Here is a 19,906-nt window from a genome sequence, read left to right on the forward strand (position 1 = left end):
CGGTGTATATACCTGGAGACATTTGCATCTTCCAGTGTGTATACCTGCGGGAAATACCTGCCTATTAGGTCTGGATACATTTTATTTCGAACTGTTGCCTTGTACATCAAGTGAGAGCGCAAGTCACGCAGGTGAGTTGATTTTGCGTGTCTGGATGACAATAAGATTGTTTAATGCAGAAATTATCCATTGTTATGAGACGTGCGGTTGCCGAGGCTGCACCATACACAGGCTGCACCATACACAGGCTGCACCATGCACAGGCTGCACCATACACAGGCTGCACCATACACAGGCTGCACCATGCACAGGCTGCACCATGCACAGGCTGCGCCATACACATGCACCATACACAGGCTGCACCATACACATGCTGCACCATACACCTCTAACTCTGGTGTGGAACATGTTGTGCCACACAGTGCCACACAGTGCCACACAGTGATGACACAACAACTGTCACTTCGCCCATGAACTTGGCCTTCCTCTCACCCATTATCTACACTACAGAACCTAATTACATCAACTTGAAGAGGATTGAGGGTGGGTGGAAAGGAAAGAGGACTGGTGGAAAGTCTTGGGCTGTTGTGTGAAGGTTGAGGACAGAGGACGTGCGGAGAGTGTAGTCCTTGTAATAAACTTGAGTACATCAGCAGTGTGCAGATGTACTGCTGTATATATGATGGTTATATTTTGTGTACAAAAGCTAGTTTTGGTTTCCCCTGTCACCTTCCATGGTTCCAGATGGTGCCATTAGGATGGTTCTAGATGGTGCTACTAGGATGGTTCTAGATGGTGCTACTAGGATGGTTCTAGATGGTGCTACTAGGATAGTTCTAGATGGTGCTACTAGGATGGTTCTAGATGGTGCTACTAGGATGGTTCTAGATGGTGCTACTAGGATGGTTCTAGATGGTGCTACTAGGATGGTTCTAGATGGTGCTACTAGGATAGTTCTAGATGGTGCTACTAGGATGGTTCTAGATGGTGCTACTAGGATGGTTCTAGATGGTGCTACTAGGATGGTTCTAGATGGTGCTACTAGGATGGTTCTAGATGGTGCCATTAGGATGGTTCTAGATGGTGCTACTAGGATGGTTCTAGATGGTGCTACTAGGATAGTTCTAGATGGTGCTACTAGGATAGTTCTAGATGGTGCTACTAGGATGGTTCTAGATGGTGCTACTAGGATAGTTCTAGATGGTGCTACTAGGATGGTTCTCAGTTTGTGTGCACTGATAGATGTATGTCTCTCAGTGTGTGTACACTGACAGGTGTGTCTCTCACTGTATATACACTAACAAGTGTATGTCTCTGCGTGTGTACACTGACAGGTGTATGTCTCTCAGTGTGTGTGCACTTGCAGGTGTATGTCTGTCAGTGTATATACACTGACAGGTTTATGTCTCTAAGTGTATATACATTGAGAGTTTAATGACTGTTTTGAGTATCAAAATGTTGTTAACTGGTGGTGAACAGGTGACATGCAGCTTTAATGACCCTCGTGTGGTCGATAGCTGACCTCAACCAGCAACCTACTAGTCAGTCAGCCATCCAACCAGTCAACCAACCAACCAGTCATGTAGTCAACCAAGCAATCAATCAATCAACCTCACCTTTTCTGAGAAGAGAAAACAATTGTGCTGGAGCTCCTCTCCCTCTCACACCGCCATTCCTTCCTCCCCTCCCACCACCCCACTACCCTGGGAGGTAAGTTTCCCGTGCTACAAGAGGACAGCGGGACGGAAATGTTAGGCGTGATGTGGGTGGTGGTGGTGGGGGGTAAGACTCACCCTTTATCCTCACTTTCTACTCTCACCCTTCATCCTCACTCTCTACCCTCACTCTTCACCCTCACTCTTCACCTTCACCCTTTATCGTCACTTTCTACCCTCACCCTTTATTTCCTCATTTCTCTCTCCTTTTTAATTATATTTCAATAAAGAACAGGAAAAAAACAGGTAAAAATAGCGACAAGGCTAACACAGTTGTATGTTCCTAAACTTACGATGACTTCCCATTGTTATCTAGACTATGTAGTCACATATACTCTCTTATTATATTCATATTTATCTTCCCTCCTTCTCTGTGTGTGTCTTGTGTGTAATTTTCTTTGTCGTCGCTCTGGGATGATGGAGATATCTTCATCCAAAATACATTTCTGCTGTGTATGTGATGGACTATCCTGAGTGATGGTAATTAACAAGTGATAGTAACTCCAGCTCTGCTGGAAGGAAATTCTTTGAAGCTGTCGTAGCTGATGAACCATTACTGGAATACTGGACGATATTCTCATTGTCCAAGTGAAGTCTCCCAGCTCAAGCTGGCACTGTTGACGTCTCCCAGCTCAAGCTGGCACTGTTGACGTCTCCCAGCTCAAGCTAACACTACTGGTGTTGCTTGTAAATCAGGTACATCAAAGAGGAAGCAGGAATAACACGGACTCTGCTATAGTGAATAAAGGCGAACCTTACGTTAGGGAAGTGAAGAGTGTGTGAGGTGCTACATGGACCAGCGTCACAAGTGGGGTTCTACATGGGTCAGCGTCACAAGTGGGGTTCTACATGGGTCAGAGTCACAAGTGGGGTTCTACATGGGTCAGTGTCACAAGTAGGGTTCTGCATGGACCAGCGTCGCAAGTGGGGTTCTACATGGGTCAGCGTCACAAGTGGGGTTCTACATGGGTCAGCGTCACAAGTGGGGTTCTACATGGGTCAGCGTCACAAGTGGGGTTCTACATGGGTCAGCGTCACAAGTGGGGTTCTACATGGGTCAGAGTCACAAGTGGGGTTCTACATGGGTCAGTGTCACAAGTAGGGTTCTGCATGGACCAGCGTCGCAAGTGGGGTTCTACATGGGTCAGCGTCACAAGTGGGGTTCTACATGGGTCAGCGTCACAAGTGGGGTTCTACATGGGTCAGCGTCACAAGTGGGGTTCTACATGGGTCAGCGTCACAAGTGGGGTTCTACATGGGTCAGAGTCACAAGTGGGGTTCTACATGGGTCAGTGTCACAAGTAGGGTTCTGCATGGACCAGCGTCGCAAGTGGGGTTCTACATGGGTCAGCGTCACAAGTGGGGTTCTACATGGGTCAGCGTCACAAGTGGGGTTCTACATGGGTCAGCGTCACAAGTGGGGTTCTACATGGGTCAGCGTCACAAGTGGGGTTCTACATGGGTCAGAGTCACAAGTGGGGTTCTACATGGGTCAGTGTCACAAGTGGGGTTCTACATGGGTCAGCGTCACAAGTGGGGTTCTACATGGGTCAGCGTCACAAGTGGGGTTCTACATGGGTCAGAGTCACAAGTGGGGTTCTACATGGGTCAGTGTCACAAGTAGGGTTCTGCATGGACCAGCGTCGCAAGTGGGGTTCTACATGGGGTCAGCGTCACAAGTGGGGTTCTACATAGGGTCAGCGTCAAACGTGGGGGTCTACATGGGTCAGCGTCACAAGTGGGGTTCTACATGGGTCAGCGTCACAAGTGGGGTGCTACATGGGTCAGCGTCACAAGTGGGGTTCTACATGGGTCAGCGTCACAAGTGGGTTTCTACATGGGTCAGTGTCACAAGTGGGGTTCTACATGGGTCAGAGTCACAAGTGGGGTTCTACATAGGTCAGCGTCACAAGTGGGATTCTACATAGACCAGCGTCACAAGTGGGGTTCTACATGGGTCAGCGTCACAAGTGAGGTTCTACATGGGTCAGCGTCACAAGTCGAGTTCTATATGGACCAGCGTCACAAGTGAGGTTCTACATGGGTCAGCGTCACAAGTGGGGTTCTACAAGGACCAGCGTCACAAGACGGGTTCTACATGGGTCAGCGTCACAAGTGAGGTTCTTCATAGGTCAGCGCCACAAGTGGGGTTCTATATAGACCAGCGTCACAAGTGGGATTCTACATGGGTCAGCGTCACAATTGGGGTTCTACATGGGTCAGCGTCACAAGTTGGGTTCTACATGGGTCAGCGTCACAAGTGGGGTTCTGTATGGGTCAGCGTCACAAGTGGGGTTCTGTATGGGTCAGCGTCATAAGTGGGGTTCTACATGGGTCAGCGTCACAAGTGGGGTTCTACATGGGTCAGCGTCACAAGTAGGGTTCTTCATGGGTCAGCGTCACAAGTGGGGTTCTACATGGGTCAGCGTCACAAGTGGGGTTCTACGAGGACCAGCGTCACAAGTGGGGTTCTACATGGGTCAGCGTCACAAGTGGGGTTCTACATGGGTCAACGTCACAAGTGGGGTTCGACATGGGTGAGAGTCACAAGTGGGGTTCTACTTGGACTAGCGTCACAAGTGGGGTTCTACATGGGTCAGCGTCACAAGTGGGGTTCTACATGGGTCAGCGTCACAAGTAGGGTTCTTCATGGGTCAGCGTCACAAGTGGGGTTCTACATGGGTCAGCGTCACAAGTGGGGTTCTACGAGGACCAGCGTCACAAGTGGGGTTCTACATGGGTCAGCGTCACAAATGGGGTTCTACATGGGTCAGCGTCACAAATGGGGTTCTACATGGGTCAGCGTCACAAGTGGGTTTCTACATGGGTCAGAGTCACAACTGGGGTTCTACTTAGACCAGCGTCACAAGTGGGGTTCTACTTGGACCAGCGTCACAAGTGGGGTTCTACTTGGACCAGCGTCACAAGTGGGGTTCTACTTGGACCAGCGTCACAAGTGGGGTTCTACATGGGTCAGAGTCACAAGTGGGGTTCTACTTGGACCAGAGTCACAATTGGAGTTCTACATGGGTCAGAGTCACAAGTGGGGTGCTACTTGGACCAGCGTCACAAGTGGGGTTCTACATGGGTCAGCGTCACAAGTGGGGTTCCACATGGGTCAGCGTCACAAGTGGGGTTCTACATGGGTCAGCGTCACAAGTGGGGTTCTACTTGGACCAGCGTCACAAGTGGGGTTCTACATGGGTCAGCGTCACAAGTGGGGTTCTTCATGGGTCAGCGTCACAAGTGGGGTTCTACATGGGTCAGCGTCACAAGTAGGGTTCTACATGTTTTGTTAGTGGGATGAATTGTAAAGGACTTGCCTAGTATGGGCCAGCAGGCCTCCTGCAGTGTTCCTTCTTTCTTATGTTCTTATGGGTCAGCGTCACAAGTGGGGTTCTACATGGGTCAGCGTCACAAGTGGGGTTCTACATGGGTCAGTATTTACACTGTTCGCAGACGCTGTGAAAATGAACATAAGAACATAAGAACGATGGAACACTGCAGAAGGCCTACTGGCCCATGCGAGGCAGGTCCAAGTCTCCTACCGGCTTAAGCCAATGCACCCAACCTAGTCAGGTCAGGTCACATTGACTTAAGGGAGGAACACGGCAACCGACCTGGTAGCACAAGCTATCAGGTCTAACTCACACCCACCCACATCTACTCATGTATTTATCCAACCTATTTTTAAAGCTACACAACATTCTGGCCTCTATAACGGTACTTGGGAGTTTGTTCCACTCATCCACAACTCTATTACCAAACCAGTACTTTCCTATATCCTTCCTGAATCTGAATTTTTCCAACTTAAAACCATTGCTGCGAGTCCTGTCTAGGCTAGATATTTTCAGCACACTATTTACATCCCCTTTATTTATTCCTGTCTTCCATTTATACACCTCAATCATATCCCCCCTAATTCTACGTCTTTCTAGAGAGTGCAGTTTCAGGGCCCTTAGTCTATCCTCATAGGGAAGGTTTCTGATACATGGGATCAACTTTGTCATCCTCCTTTGTACATTTTCCAGAGAATTTATATCCATTCTGTAATACGGTGACCAAAACTGTGCAGCATAATCTAAATGAGGCCTAACCAAGGATGTATAGAGTTGAAGAACAACCTGAGGACTCCTATTATTTATGCTTCTTGATATGAAGCCAAGGATTCTATTAGCTTTATTGCGAACACTTATGCACTGTTGTCTTGGTTTCAGATTACTGCTAACCAGAACTCCTAAATCTTTTTCGCAATCCGTAATATTAAGATCTACATTATTTAGTTTATATGTGGCATGGTTATTGTCCTGTCCAACATTTAGAACTTTGCATTTGTCTATATTAAACTGCATCTGCCACTTCTCCGACCACTGCATCAGTCTATTCAAATCTTCCTGGAGTGCTCGAATGTCCTCGTCAGAATGAATTCGACGGCCTATTTTGGTGTCATCGGCAAACTTGCCGATGTCGCTCTTTATGCCCTCATCTATGTCGTTTATGTAGACTGTGAACAGCAGGGGGCCCAACACTGACCCCTGTGGAACACCGCTCGTGACGCTTCCCCACTCTGATTTCTCCCCATTTATGCAAACTCTCTGCTGCCTATTTGTCAACCATGCCTCTATCCAGGAAAAAATTTCTCCTCCTATTCCATGTGCTTTAATTTTCCTCAATAGTCTCTGATGTGGGACCCTGTCAAAAGCCTTACTGAAGTCCATATACACAATATCATATTCATTACCATGATCTACCTCCTCAAATACCTTAGTGAAAAAAGTTAATAAATTCGTAAGGCAGGAACGCCCCTTTGTAAAACCATGCTGACATTCGTTGATTTATTTATGCTTTTCAAGGTGGCTACGAACTGCCTCGGCAGTTATTGATTCCATAAATTTTCCCACTATGGAGGTTAGGCTTATTGGTCTATAGTTCGAAGCTAAGGATCTGTCACCTGTTTTGAAAATAGGTATCATATTTGCCATTTTCCACTTATCTGGCACCATGCCAGTTTGTAGTGATATGTTGAAAAGATTAGCCAAAGGTGTGCTAAGCTCCTCTTTACATTCCTTTAGAACCCTTGCATACAGTTCATCAGGGCCTGGGGATTTGTTAGGTTTTAATTTATCTATTTGCCTAAGGACCATGTCACTTGTGACCCTAATAGTGCACAGTTTATTATCGTCCTGTTCTACATAATTTATCATTACTGGAATATCGCTGGTATCCTCCTGTGTAAAAACTGAGAGGAAGTATGTGTTAAAAATTCTACACATTTCCTTATCACTGTCAGTGAGCTGACCCGAGGAACTTTTGAGTGGGCCTATCTTGTCCCTGATCTTACTTCTGTATACCTGAAAGAATCCTTTTGGGTTAGTCTTCGATTCTCTTGCAACTTTAACCTCATAATCTCTTTTTGCTTTTCTAATTCCCTTTTTTATTTCTCTCTTTAACTGAATATATCGATTTCTCAATTGCCCCTCTCCTCTTTTGATTTGCCTATATATGCCTCTCTTTTGACCAATCAGATATTTTAATCTATTGTTCATCCATTTAGGATCATTTTTGTTTGATCTGATTTCCCTATTTGGAACATAATTTGACTGAGCAGCTAGAACTATGCCCTGGAAAGCATCATATCGGCAACCATCACCACCTACCTGACCCTTAGTCAGGTCATTCCAGTTCAGCCCACCTAAGTAATTTTTCAGTCCTATGAAATCATCCAAGCGAAAGTCAGGGACGGAGACTTGATTGCCATTATTAGGGGAATTCCATGATATATTAAAACTGAGTGATTTGTGATCACTTTCCCCAAGCTCATCATTAACCTCAAGATTATTAATTAGTGTTTCCCTACTGGCAAGAACCAAGTCAAGGAGGTTATTTCCCCTAGTTGGCTCTGTCACAAACTGTTTTAAAAAACAATCTTGGATCGTATCAAGAAAGTCACCTGACTCTAAATTTCCTGTCAAATTGCTCCAGTCAATCTGTCTATAGTTGAAATCTCCCATTAGCACAACATTTTCGTATGTAGATGCCTTACGAATTTCGTCCCATAGAAGTTTACTGCACTCCCTATCAAGATTTGGGGCCCTGTAAATCACACCCAAAATTAGTTTTTCTCGGCCCTCGAGAAGCTGTAACCAAACAGATTCAGTGGCTGACGCTTCTAATTTAATATCTTGTCTAACACACCAATTTAATTTGTCTCTGACATACATCGCTACTCCACCACCTTTCCTGTTGACCCTGTCAGTGTGGAATAATTTATAGCCTTGTATGTGACATTCAGAGGGCATCTCTCTATCTTTCAGATTGAGCCAGGTCTCTGTTATAGGGTGTTATGGGGTGACATAATACCTGGAGTGATATATAGTGCCTGGGGTGATATATAGTGTCTGGGGTGATATATAGTGCCTGGGGTGATATATAGTGTCTGGGGTGATATGTAGTGCCTGGGGTGATATGTAGTGCCTGGGGTGATATATAGTGTCTGGGGTGATATGTAGTGCCTGGGGTGATATATAGTGTCTGGGGTGATATGTAGTGCCTGGGGTGATATATAGTGTCTGGGGTGATATGTAGTGCCTGGGGTGATAGTGTCTGGGGTGATATGTAGTGCCTGGGGTGATATATAGTGTCTGGGGTGATATGTAGTGCCTGGGGTGATATGTAGTGCCTGGGGTGATATACAGTGTCTGGAGTGATATGTAGTGCCTGGGGTGATATATAGTGTCTGGGGTGATATGAAGTGCCTGGGGTGATATATAGTGTCTGGGGTGATACATAGTGTCTGGGGTGATACATAGTGTCTGGGGTGATATATAGTGTCTGGGGTGATATGTAGTACCTGGGGTGATATATAGTGTCTGGGGTGATATGTAGTACCTGGGGTGATATATAGTGTCTGGGGTGATATATAGTGTCTGGGGTGATATGTAGTGCCTGGGGTGATATATAGAGTCTGGGGTGATATGTAGTGCATGGGGTGATATATAGTGTCTGGGGTGATATGTAGTGCCTGGGGTGATATATAGAGCCTGGGGTGATATATAGTGCCTGGGGTGATATATAGTGCCTGGGTTGATATATAGTACCTGGGGTGATATATAGTACCTGGGGTGATATAAAGTACCTGGGGTGATATATAGTACCTGGGGTGATATATAGTACCTGGGGTGATATATAGTACCTGGGGTGATATATAGTGCCTGGGTTGATATATAGTGCCTGGGTTGATCTATAGTGCCTGGGGTGATATATAGTGCCTGGGGTGATATATAGTGCCTGGGGTGATATATGGTGCCTGGGGTGATGTATAGTGCCTGGGGTGATATATAGTGCCTGGGTTAATATATAGTGCCTGGGGTGATATATAGTGCCTGGGGTGATATATAGTGCCTGGGGTGATATATAGTGCCTGGGGTGATATATAGTGCCTGGGTTGATATATAGTGCCTGGGGTGATATATAGTGCCTGGGGTGATATATAGTGCCTGGGGTGATATATAGTACCTGGGATGATATATAGTACCTGGGGTGATATATAGTACCTGGGGTGATATATAGTACCTGGGGTGATATATAGTACCTGGGGTGATATATAGTACCTGGGGTGATATATAGTGTCTGGGGTGATATATAGTGTCTGGGGTGATATGTAGTACCTGGGGTGATATATAGTGTCTGGGGTGATATGTAGTACCTGGGGTGATATATAGTGTCTGGGGTGATATATAGTGTCTGCGGTGATATGTAGTGCCTGGGGTGATATATAGAGTCTGGGGTGATATGTAGTGCATGGGGTGATATATAGTGTCTGGGGTGATATGTAGTGCCTGGGGTGATATATAGAGCCTGGGGTGATATATAGTGCCTGGGGTGATATATAGTGCCTGGGTTGATATATAGTACCTGGGGTGATATATAGTACCTGGGGTGATATAAAGTACCTGGGGTGATATATAGTACCTGGGGTGATATATAGTACCTGGGGTGATATATAGTACCTGGGGTGATATATAGTGCCTGGGTTGATATATAGTGCCTGGGTTGATATATAGTGCCTGGGGTGATATATAGTGCCTGGGGTGATATATAGTGCCTGGGGTGATATATGGTGCCTGGGGTGATGTATAGTGCCTGGGGTGATATATAGTGCCTGAGTTAATATATAGTGCCTGGGGTGATATATAGAGCCTGGGGTGATATATAGTGCCTGGGGTGATATATAGTGCCTGGGGTGATATATAGTGCCTGGGTTGATATATAGTGCCTGGGGTGATATATAGTGCCTGGGGTGATATATAGTGCCTGGGGTGATATATAGTACCTGGGATGATATATAGTACCTGGGGTGATATATAGTACCTGGGGTGATATATAGTACCTGGGGTGATATATAGTGTCTGGGGTGATATATAGTACCAGGGGTGATATATAGTGCCTGGGGTGATTTATAGTGCCTGGGGTGATATATAGTGCCTGGGGTGATATATAGTACCTCGGATGATATATAGTACCTGGGGTGACATATAGTGCCTGGGGTGATATATAGTACCAGGGGTGATATATAGTACCTGGGGTGATATATAGTGCCTGGGGTGATATATAGTGCCTGGGGTGATATATAGTGCCTGGGGTGATATATAGTGCCTGGAGTGATATGTAGTACCTGGGTGATATATAGTGCCTGGGGTGATATATAGTGTCTGGGGTGATATATAGTGCCTGGGGTGATATATAGTGCCTGGGGTGATATATGGTGCCTGGGTTGATATATGGTGCCTGGGGTGATATATAGTGCCTGGGGTGATATATAGTGCCTGGGGTGATATATAGTGCCTGGGGTGATATATAGTGCCTGGGGTGATATATGGTGCCTGGAGTGATATATAGTGCCTGGGGTGACATATAGTGCCTGGGGTGATATATGGTGCCTGGGGTGATATATAGTGCCTGGGGTGATATATGGTGCCTGGGGTGATATATGGTGCCTGGGGTGACATATGGTGCCTGGGGTGATATATGGTGCCTGGGGTGATATATAGTGCCTGGGGTGATATATAGTGTCTGGGGTGATATATAGTGTCTGGGGTGATATATGGTGCCTGAGGTGATATATGGTGCCTGGGGTGATATGTGGTGCCTGGGGTGATATATGGTGCCAGGGGTGATATATAGTGCCTGGGGTGATATATAGTGCCTGGGGTGATATATAGTGCCTGGGGTGATATATAGTGCCTGGGGTGATATATAGTGTCTGGGGTGATATATGGTGCCTGGGGTGTTATATATCACTCCAGGCATCATATGTCACCTCAGGCACTATATATCACCCCAGGCACTATATATCACCCCAGGTGCTATATATCACCCCAGGTACTATATATCACCCCAGGCACATATATCACCCCAGGCACTATGTATCACCCAAGGCACCATATATCACCCCAGGCACCATATATCACCCCAGGCACTATATATCACCCCAGGCACTATATATCACCCCAGGCACTATATCATGGTGATATATGGTGCCTGGGGTGATATATGGTGCCTGGGGTGATATAGTACCTGGGGTGATATATAGTGCCTGGGGTGATATATAGTGCCTGGGGTGATATATGGTGCCTGGGGTGATATGTGGTGCCTTGGGTGATACATAGTGCCTGGGGTGATATATGTGCCTGGGGTGATATATAGTACCTGGGGTGATATATGGTGCCTGGGGTCATATATAGTGCCTGGGGTGATATATAGTGCTTGGGGTGATACATAGTGTCTGGGGTGACATGGTGCCTGGGGTGATATATAGTGCCTGGGGTGATATATGGTGCCTGGGGTCATATATAGTGCCTGGGGTGATATATAGTGCTTGGGGTGATATATAGTTTCTGGGGTGATATATAGTGCCTGGGGTGATATATAGTGCCTGAGGTGATATATAGTGCCTGGGGTGATATATGGTGCCTGGGGTGATATATAGTGCCTTGGGTGATATATAGTGCCTGGGGTGATATATAGTGCCTGGGGTGATATATGGTGCCTGGGGTGATATATAGTGCCTGGGGTGATATATAGTGCCTGGGGTGATATATGGTGCCTGGGGTGATATATAGTACCTGGGGTGATATATAGTACCTGGGGTGATACATAGTGCCTGGGGTGATATATAGTGCCTGGGGTGATATATGGTGCCTGGGGTGATATATAGTGCCTGGGGTGATATATGGTGCCTGGGGTGATATATAGTGCCTGGGGTGATATATGGTGCCTGTGGTGATTTATAGTGCCTGGGGTGCCATATAGTGCCTGGGGTGATATATAGTGCCTGGGGTGATATATAGTGCCTGGGGTGCCATATAGTGCCTGGGGTGCCATATAGTGCCTGGGGTGATATATAGTGCCTGGGGTGCCATATAGTGCCTGGGGTGCCATATAGTGCCTGGGGTGATATATAGTGCCTGGGGTGATATATAGTGCCTGGGGTGATATATGGTGCCTGGGGTGATATATAGTGCCTGGTTTGATATATAGTGCCATGGGTTATATATAGTGCCTGGGGTGATATATGGTGCCTGGGGTGATATATGGTGCCTGGGGTGATATATAGTGCCTGGGGTGATTTATGGTGCCTGGGGTGATATATAGTACCTGGGGTGATATATAGGACCTGGGGTGCCATATAGTGCCTGGGGTGCCATATAGTGCCTGGGGTGATATATAGTTCCTGGGGTGCCATATAGTGCCTGGGGTGATAAGTTCAGGGAGTGGAAATCATGATATATAATGCCTGGGATGATATATAGTGCCTGGGGTGATATATAGTGCCTGGGGTGATATATAGTGCCTGGGGTGATATATAGTGCCTGGGGTGATACATGGTGCCTGGGGTGATATATAGTACCTGGGGTGATATATAGGACCTGGGATGATATATAGTGCCTGGGGTGATATATAGTGCCTGGGGTGATATATGGTGCCTGGGGTGATATATAGTGCCTGGGGTGATATATAGTGCCTGGGATGATATATAGTGCCTGGGGTGATATATGGTGCCTGGGGTGATATATGGTGCCTGGGGTGATATATGGTGCCTGGGGTGATATATAGTGTCTTGGGTGATATATGGTGCCTGGGGTGTTATATAGTGTTATATATCACTCCAGGCACCATATGTCACCCCAGGCACTATATATCACCCCAGGCACTATATATCACCCCAGGTGCTATATATCACCCCAGGTACTATATATCAACCCAGGCACTATATATCACCCCAGGCACTATATATCACCCCAGGCACTATATCATGGTGATATATGGTGCCTGGGGTGATATATGGTGCCTGGGGTGATATAGTACCTGGGGTGATATATAGTGCCTGGGGTGATATATAGTGCCTGGGGTGATATATGGTGCCTGGGGTGATATGTGGTGCCTTGGGTGATACATAGTACCTGGGGTGATATATGTGCCTGGGGTGATATATAGTACCTGGGGTGATATATGGTGCCTGGGGTCATATATAGTGCCTGGGGTGATATATAGTGCTTGGGGTGATACATAGTGCCTGGGGTGACATGGTGCCTGGGGTGATATATAGTGCCTGGGGTGATATATGGTGCCTGGGGTCATATATAGTGCCTGGGGTGATATATAGTGCTTGGGGTGATATATAGTGCCTGGGGTGATATATAGAGCCTGGGGTGATATATAGTGCCTGAGGTGATATATAGTGCCTGGGGTGATATATGGTGCCTGGGGTGATATATAGTGCCTTGGGTGATATATAGTGCCTGGGGTGATATATAGTGCCTGGGGTGATATATGGTGCCTGGGGTGATATATAGTGCCTGGGGTGATATATAGTGCCTGGGGTGATATATGGTGCCTGGGGTGATATATAGTACCTGGGGTGATATATAGTACCTGGGGTGATACATAGTGCCTGGGGTGATATATAGTGCCTGGGGTGATATATAGTGCCTGGGGTGATATATGGTGCCTGGGGTGATATATAGTGCCTGGGGTGATATATGGTGCCTGGGGTGATATATAGTGCCTGGGGTGATATATGGTGCCTGTGGTGATTTATAGTGCCTGGGGTGCCATATAGTGCCTGGGGTGATATATAGTGCCTGGGGTGATATATAGTGCCTGGGGTGCCATATAGTGACTGGGGTGCCATATAGTGCCTGGGGTGATATATAGTGCCTGGGGTGATATATAGTGCCTGGGGTGCCATATAGTGCCTGGGGTGCCATATAGTGCCTGGGGTGATATATAGTGCCTGGGGTGCCATATAGTGCCTGGGGTGATATATAGTGCCTGGGGTGATATATGGTGCCTGGGGTGATATATGGTGCCTGGGGTGATATATAGTGCCTGGGGTGATATATGGTGCCTAGGGTGATATATAGTACCTGGGGTGATATATAGGACCTGGGGTGATATATGGTGCCTGGGGTAATATATAGTGCCTGGGGTGATATATGGTGCCTGGGGTGATATATGGTGCCTGGGGTGATATATAGTGCCTGGGGTGATATATAGTGCCTGGGGTGATATATAGTGCCTGGGGTGATATATGGTGCCTAGGGTGATATATAGTACCTGGGGTGATATATAGGACCTGGGGTGATATATGGTGCCTGGGGTAATATATAGTGCCTGGGGTGATATATGGTGCCTGGGGTGATATATGGTGCCTGGGGTGATATATAGTGCCTGGGGTGATATATAGTGCCTGGGGTGATATATAGTGCCTGGGGTGATATATAGTGCCTGGGGTGATATATGGTGCCTGAGGTGATATATGGTGCCTGGGGTGATATGTGGTGCCTGGGGTGATATATGGTGCCTGGGGTGATATATAGTGCCATGGGTTATATATAGTGCCTGGGGTGATTTATGGTGCCTGGGGTGATATATAATGCCTGGGGTGATATATGGTGCCTGGGGTGATATATAGTGCCTGGGGTGATATATAGTGCCTGGGGTGATATATAGTGTCTGGGGTGATATATAGTGCCTGGGGTGATATATAGTGTCTGGGGTGATATATGGTGCCTGGGGTGATATATGGTGCCTGGGGTGTTATATAGTACCTGGGGTGATATATAGTGCCTGGGGTGATATATAGTGCCTGGGGTGATATATAGTGCCTGGGGTGATACATGGTGCCTGGGGTGATATATAGTGCTGGGGTGATATATAGTGCCTGGGGTGATATATAGTGCTTGGGGTGATTTATGGTGCCTGGGGTGATATATGGTGCCTGGGGTGATGTAGTGCCTGGGGTGATATATAGTGCCTGGGGTGATATATAGTGCCTGGGGTGATATATGGTGCCTGGGGTGATATATGGTGCCTGGGGTGATACATAGTGCCTAGGGTGATATATGTGCCTGGGGTGATATATAGTACCTGGGGTGATATATAGCACCTGGGGTGATATATAGTGCCTGGGGTGATATATAGTGCCTGGGGTGACATATGGTGCCTGGGGTGATATAGTGCCTGGGGTGATATATGGTGCCTGGGGTGATATATAGTGCCTGGGGTGATATATAGTGCCTGGGGTGATATATAGTGCCTGGGGTGATATATAGTGCCTGGGGTGATATATGGTGCCTGGGGTGATATATAGTGCCTTGGGTAATATATAGTGCCTGGGGTGATGTATAGTGCCTGGGGTGATATATGGTGCCTGGGGTGATATATAGTGCCTGGGGTGATATATAGTGCCTGGGGTGATATATGGTGCCTGGGGTGATATGTGGTGCCTTGGGTGATACATAGTACCTGGGGTGATATATGTGCCTGGGGTGATATATAGTACCTGGGGTGATATATGGTGCCTGGGGTCATATATAGTGCCTGGGGTGGTATATAGTGCTTGGGGTGATACATAGTGCCTGGGGTGACATGGTGCCTGGGGTGATATATAGTGCCTGGGGTGATATATGGTGCCTGGGGTCATATATAGTGCCTGGGGTGATATATAGTGCTTGGGGTGATATATAGTGCCTGGGGTGATATATAGTGCCTGGGGTGATATATAGTGCCTGAGGTGATATATAGTGCCTGGGGTGATATATGGTGCCTGGGGTGATATATAGTGCCTTGGGTGATATATAGTGCCTGGGGTGATATATAGTGCCTGGGGTGATATATGGTGCCTGGGGTGATATATAGTGCCTGAGGTGATATATAGTGCCTGGGGTGATATATGGTGCCTGGGGTGATATATAGTACCTGGGGTGATATATAGTACCTGGGGTGATACATAGTGCCTGGGGTGATATATAGTGCCTGGGGTGATATATGGTGCCTGGGGTGATATATAGTGCCTGGGGTGATATATGGTGCCTGGGGTGATATATAGTGCCTGGGGTGATATATGGTGCCTGTGGTGATTTATAGTGCCTGGGGTGCCATATAGTGCCTGGGGTGATATATAGTGCCTGGGGTGATATATAGTGCCTGGGGTGCCATATAGTGCCTGGGGTGCCATATAGTGCCTGGGGTGATATATAGTGCCTGGGGTGATATATAGTGCCTGGGGTGCCATATAGTGCCTGGGGTGATATATAGTGCCTGGGGTGATATATAGTGCCTGGGGTGCCATATAGTGCCTGGGGTGCCATATAGTGCCTGGGGTGATATATAGTGCCTGGGGTGCCATATAGTGCCTGGGGTGATAAGTTCAGGGAGTGGAAATCATGATATATAATGCCTGGGATGATATATAGTGCCTGGGGTGATATATAGTGCCTGGGGTGATATATAGTGCCTGGGGTGATACATGGTGCCTGGGGTGATATATAGTGCCTGGTTTGATATATAGTGCCATGGGTTATATATAGTGCCTGGGGTGATATATGGTGCCTGGGGTGATATATGGTGCCTGGGGTGATATATAGTGCCTGGGGTGATATATGGTGTCTGGGGTGATATATAGTACCTGGGGTGATATATAGGACCTGGGGTGATATATGGTGCCTGGGGTAATATATAGTGCCTGGGGTGATATATGGTGCCTGGGGTGATATATGGTGCCTGGGGTGATATATAGTGCCTGGGGTGATATATAGTGCCTGGGGTGATACATGGTGCCTGGAGTGATACATAGTGCCTGGGGTGACATATAGTGCCTGGGGTGATATATGGTGCCTGGGGTGATATATAGTGCCTGGGGTGATATATAGTGTCTGGGGTGATATATAGTGTCTGGGGTGATATATGGTGCCTGAGGTGATATATGGTGCCTGGGGTGATATGTGGTGCCTGGGGTGATATATGGTGCCTGGGGTGATATATAGTGCCATGGGTTATATATAGTGCCTGGGGTGATATATGGTGCCTGGGGTGATATATAATGCCTGGGGTGATATATGGTGCCTGGGGTGATATATAGTGCCTGGGGTGATATATAGTGCCTGGGGTGATATATAGTGTCTGGGGTGATATATAGTGCCTGGGGTGATATATAGTGCCTGGGGTGATATATAGTGTCTGGGGTGATATATGGTGCCTGGGGTGTTATATAGTACCTGGGGTGATATATAGTGCCTGGGGTGATATATAGTGCCTGGGGTGATATATAGTGCCTGGGGTGATACATGGTGCCTGGGGTGATATATAGTGCTGGGGTGATATATAGTGCCTGGGGTGATATATAGTGCTTGGGGTGATTTATGGTGCCTGGGGTGATATATGGTGCCTGGGGTGATATAGTGCCTGGGGTGATATATAGTGCCTGGGGTGATATATAGTGCCTGGGGTGATATATGGTGCCTGGGGTGATATATGGTGCCTGGGGTGATACATAGCGCCTGGGGTGATATATGTGCCTGGGGTGATATATAGTACCTGGGGTGATATATAGCACCTGGGGTGATATATAGTGCCTGGGGTGATATATAGTGCCTGGGGTGACATATGGTGCCTGGGGTGATATATAGTGCCTGGGGTGATATATGGTGCCTGGGGTGATATATAGTGCCTGGGGTGATATATAGTGCCTGGGGTGATATATAGTGCCTGGGGTGATATATAGTGCCTGGGGTGATATATAGTGCCTGGGGTGATATATGGTGCCTGGGGTGATATATAGTGCCTTGGGTGATATATAGTTCCTGTGGTGATATATAGTGCCTGGGGTGATATATGGTGCCTGGCGTGATATATAGTGCCTGGGGTGATATATAGTGCCTGGGGTGATATATGGTGCCTGGGGTGATATATAGTACCTGGGGTGATACATAATACCTGGGGTGATACATAGTGCCTGGGGTGATATATAGTGCCTGGGGTGATATATAGTGCCTGGGGTGATATATGGTGCCTGGGGTGATATATAGTGCCTGGGGTGATATATGGTGCCTGGGGTGATATATAGTGCCTGGGGTGATATATGGTGCCTGGGGTGATTTATAGTGCCTGGGGTGCCATATAGTGCCTGGGGTGATATATAGTGCCTGGGGTGATATATAGTGCCTGGGGTGCCATATAGTGCCTGGGGTGCCATATAGTGCCTGGGGTGATATATAGTGCCTGGGGTGATATATAGTGCCTGGGGTGCCATATAGTGCCTGGGGTGCCATATAGTGCCTGGGGTGCCATATAGTGCCTGGGGTGCCATATAGTGCCTTGGGTGATATATAGTGCCTGGGGTGCCATATAGTGCCTGGGGTGATATATAGTGCCTGGGGTGATATATAGTGCCTGGGGTGCCATATAGTGCCTGGGGTGCCATATAGTGCCTGGGGTGCCATATAGTGCCTGGGGTGATAAGTTCAGGGAGTGGAAATCATGACTTAGAAAAAATAGACTTTTATGATGTTTTATTTTTTTTAAATAGTTGGGAGAAACATTGTTATGATGTGAGTGATGTGTTACCTGGGGTGTGCACACCTCACGCTGGGATGTGCACACTACACGCTGGGGTGTGCACACCTCACGCTGGGGTGTGCACACCTCACGCTGGGATGTGCACACTTCACGCTGGGGTGTGCACACCTCACGCTGGGGTGTGCACACCTCACGCTGGGGTGTGCACACCTCACGCTGGGGTGTGCACACCTCACGCTGGGGTGTGCACACCTCACGCTTGGATGTGCACACCTCACGCTTGGATGTGCACACCTCACGCTGGGGTGTGCACACCTCACGCTGGGGTGTGCACACCTCACGCTGGGGTGTGCACACCTCACGCTGGGATGTGCACACCTCACGGTGGGATGTGCACACCTCACGCTGGGATGTGCACACCTCACGCTGGGATGTGCACACCTCACGCTGGGATGTGCACACCTCACGCTGGGGTGTGCACACCTCACGCTGGGGTGTGCACACCTCACGCTTGGATGTGCACACCTCACGCTTGGATGTGCACACCTCACGCTGGGGTGTGCACACCTCACGCTGGGGTGTGCACACCTCACGCTGGGATGTGCACACCTCACGCTGGGATGTGCACACCTCACTCTGGGATGTGCACATCTCACGCTGGGGTGTGCACACCTCACGCTGGGATGTGCACACCTCACGCTGGGATGTGCACACCTCACGCTGGGGTGTGCACACCTCACGCTGGGGTGTGCACACCTCACGCTGGGGTGTGCACACCTCACGCTGGGATGTGCATACCTCACGCTGGGATGTGCACACCTCACGCTGGGATGTGCACACCTAACGCTGGGGTGTGCACACCTCACGCTGGGATGTGCACACCTCACGCTGGGATGTGCACACCTCACGCTGGGGTGTGCACACCTCACGCTGGGATGTGCACACCTCACGCTGGGGTGTGCACACCTCACGCTGGGATGTGCACACCTCACGCTGGGGTGTGCACACCTCACGCTGGGGTGTGCACACTATATGTGAACGTGAAGACTGTGCACGCCTCACGCTGGGGTGTGCACACCTCACGCTGGGGTGTGCACACCTCACGCTGGGGTGTGCACACCTCACGCTGGGGTGTACACACCTCACGCTGGGGTGTGCACACCTCACGCTGGGGTGTGCACACCTCTCGCTGAGGTGTACACACCTCACGCTGGGGTGTGCACACCTCACGCTGGGGTGTGCACACCTCACGCTGGGGTGTGCACACTATATGTGAACGTGAAGACTGTGCACGCCTCACGCTGGGGTGTGCACACCTCTCGCTGAGGTGT

The 19,906-nt window shown here is 48.2% G+C and overlaps 1 protein-coding gene across 3 annotated transcripts in view; it reads left to right on the forward strand.

Moving 5' to 3' along the window:
* uif (sushi, von Willebrand factor type A, EGF and pentraxin domain-containing protein uif) overlaps positions 1-19,906 on the forward strand; it is a 452,196-nt gene that overhangs the window by 185,672 nt on the left and 246,618 nt on the right. The gene's annotated exons all lie outside the window — the stretch shown is intronic.

This window comes from Cherax quadricarinatus, chromosome 2, assembly GCF_038502225.1.
Source record: "Cherax quadricarinatus isolate ZL_2023a chromosome 2, ASM3850222v1, whole genome shotgun sequence".
NCBI lineage: Eukaryota > Metazoa > Arthropoda > Malacostraca > Decapoda > Parastacidae > Cherax > Cherax quadricarinatus.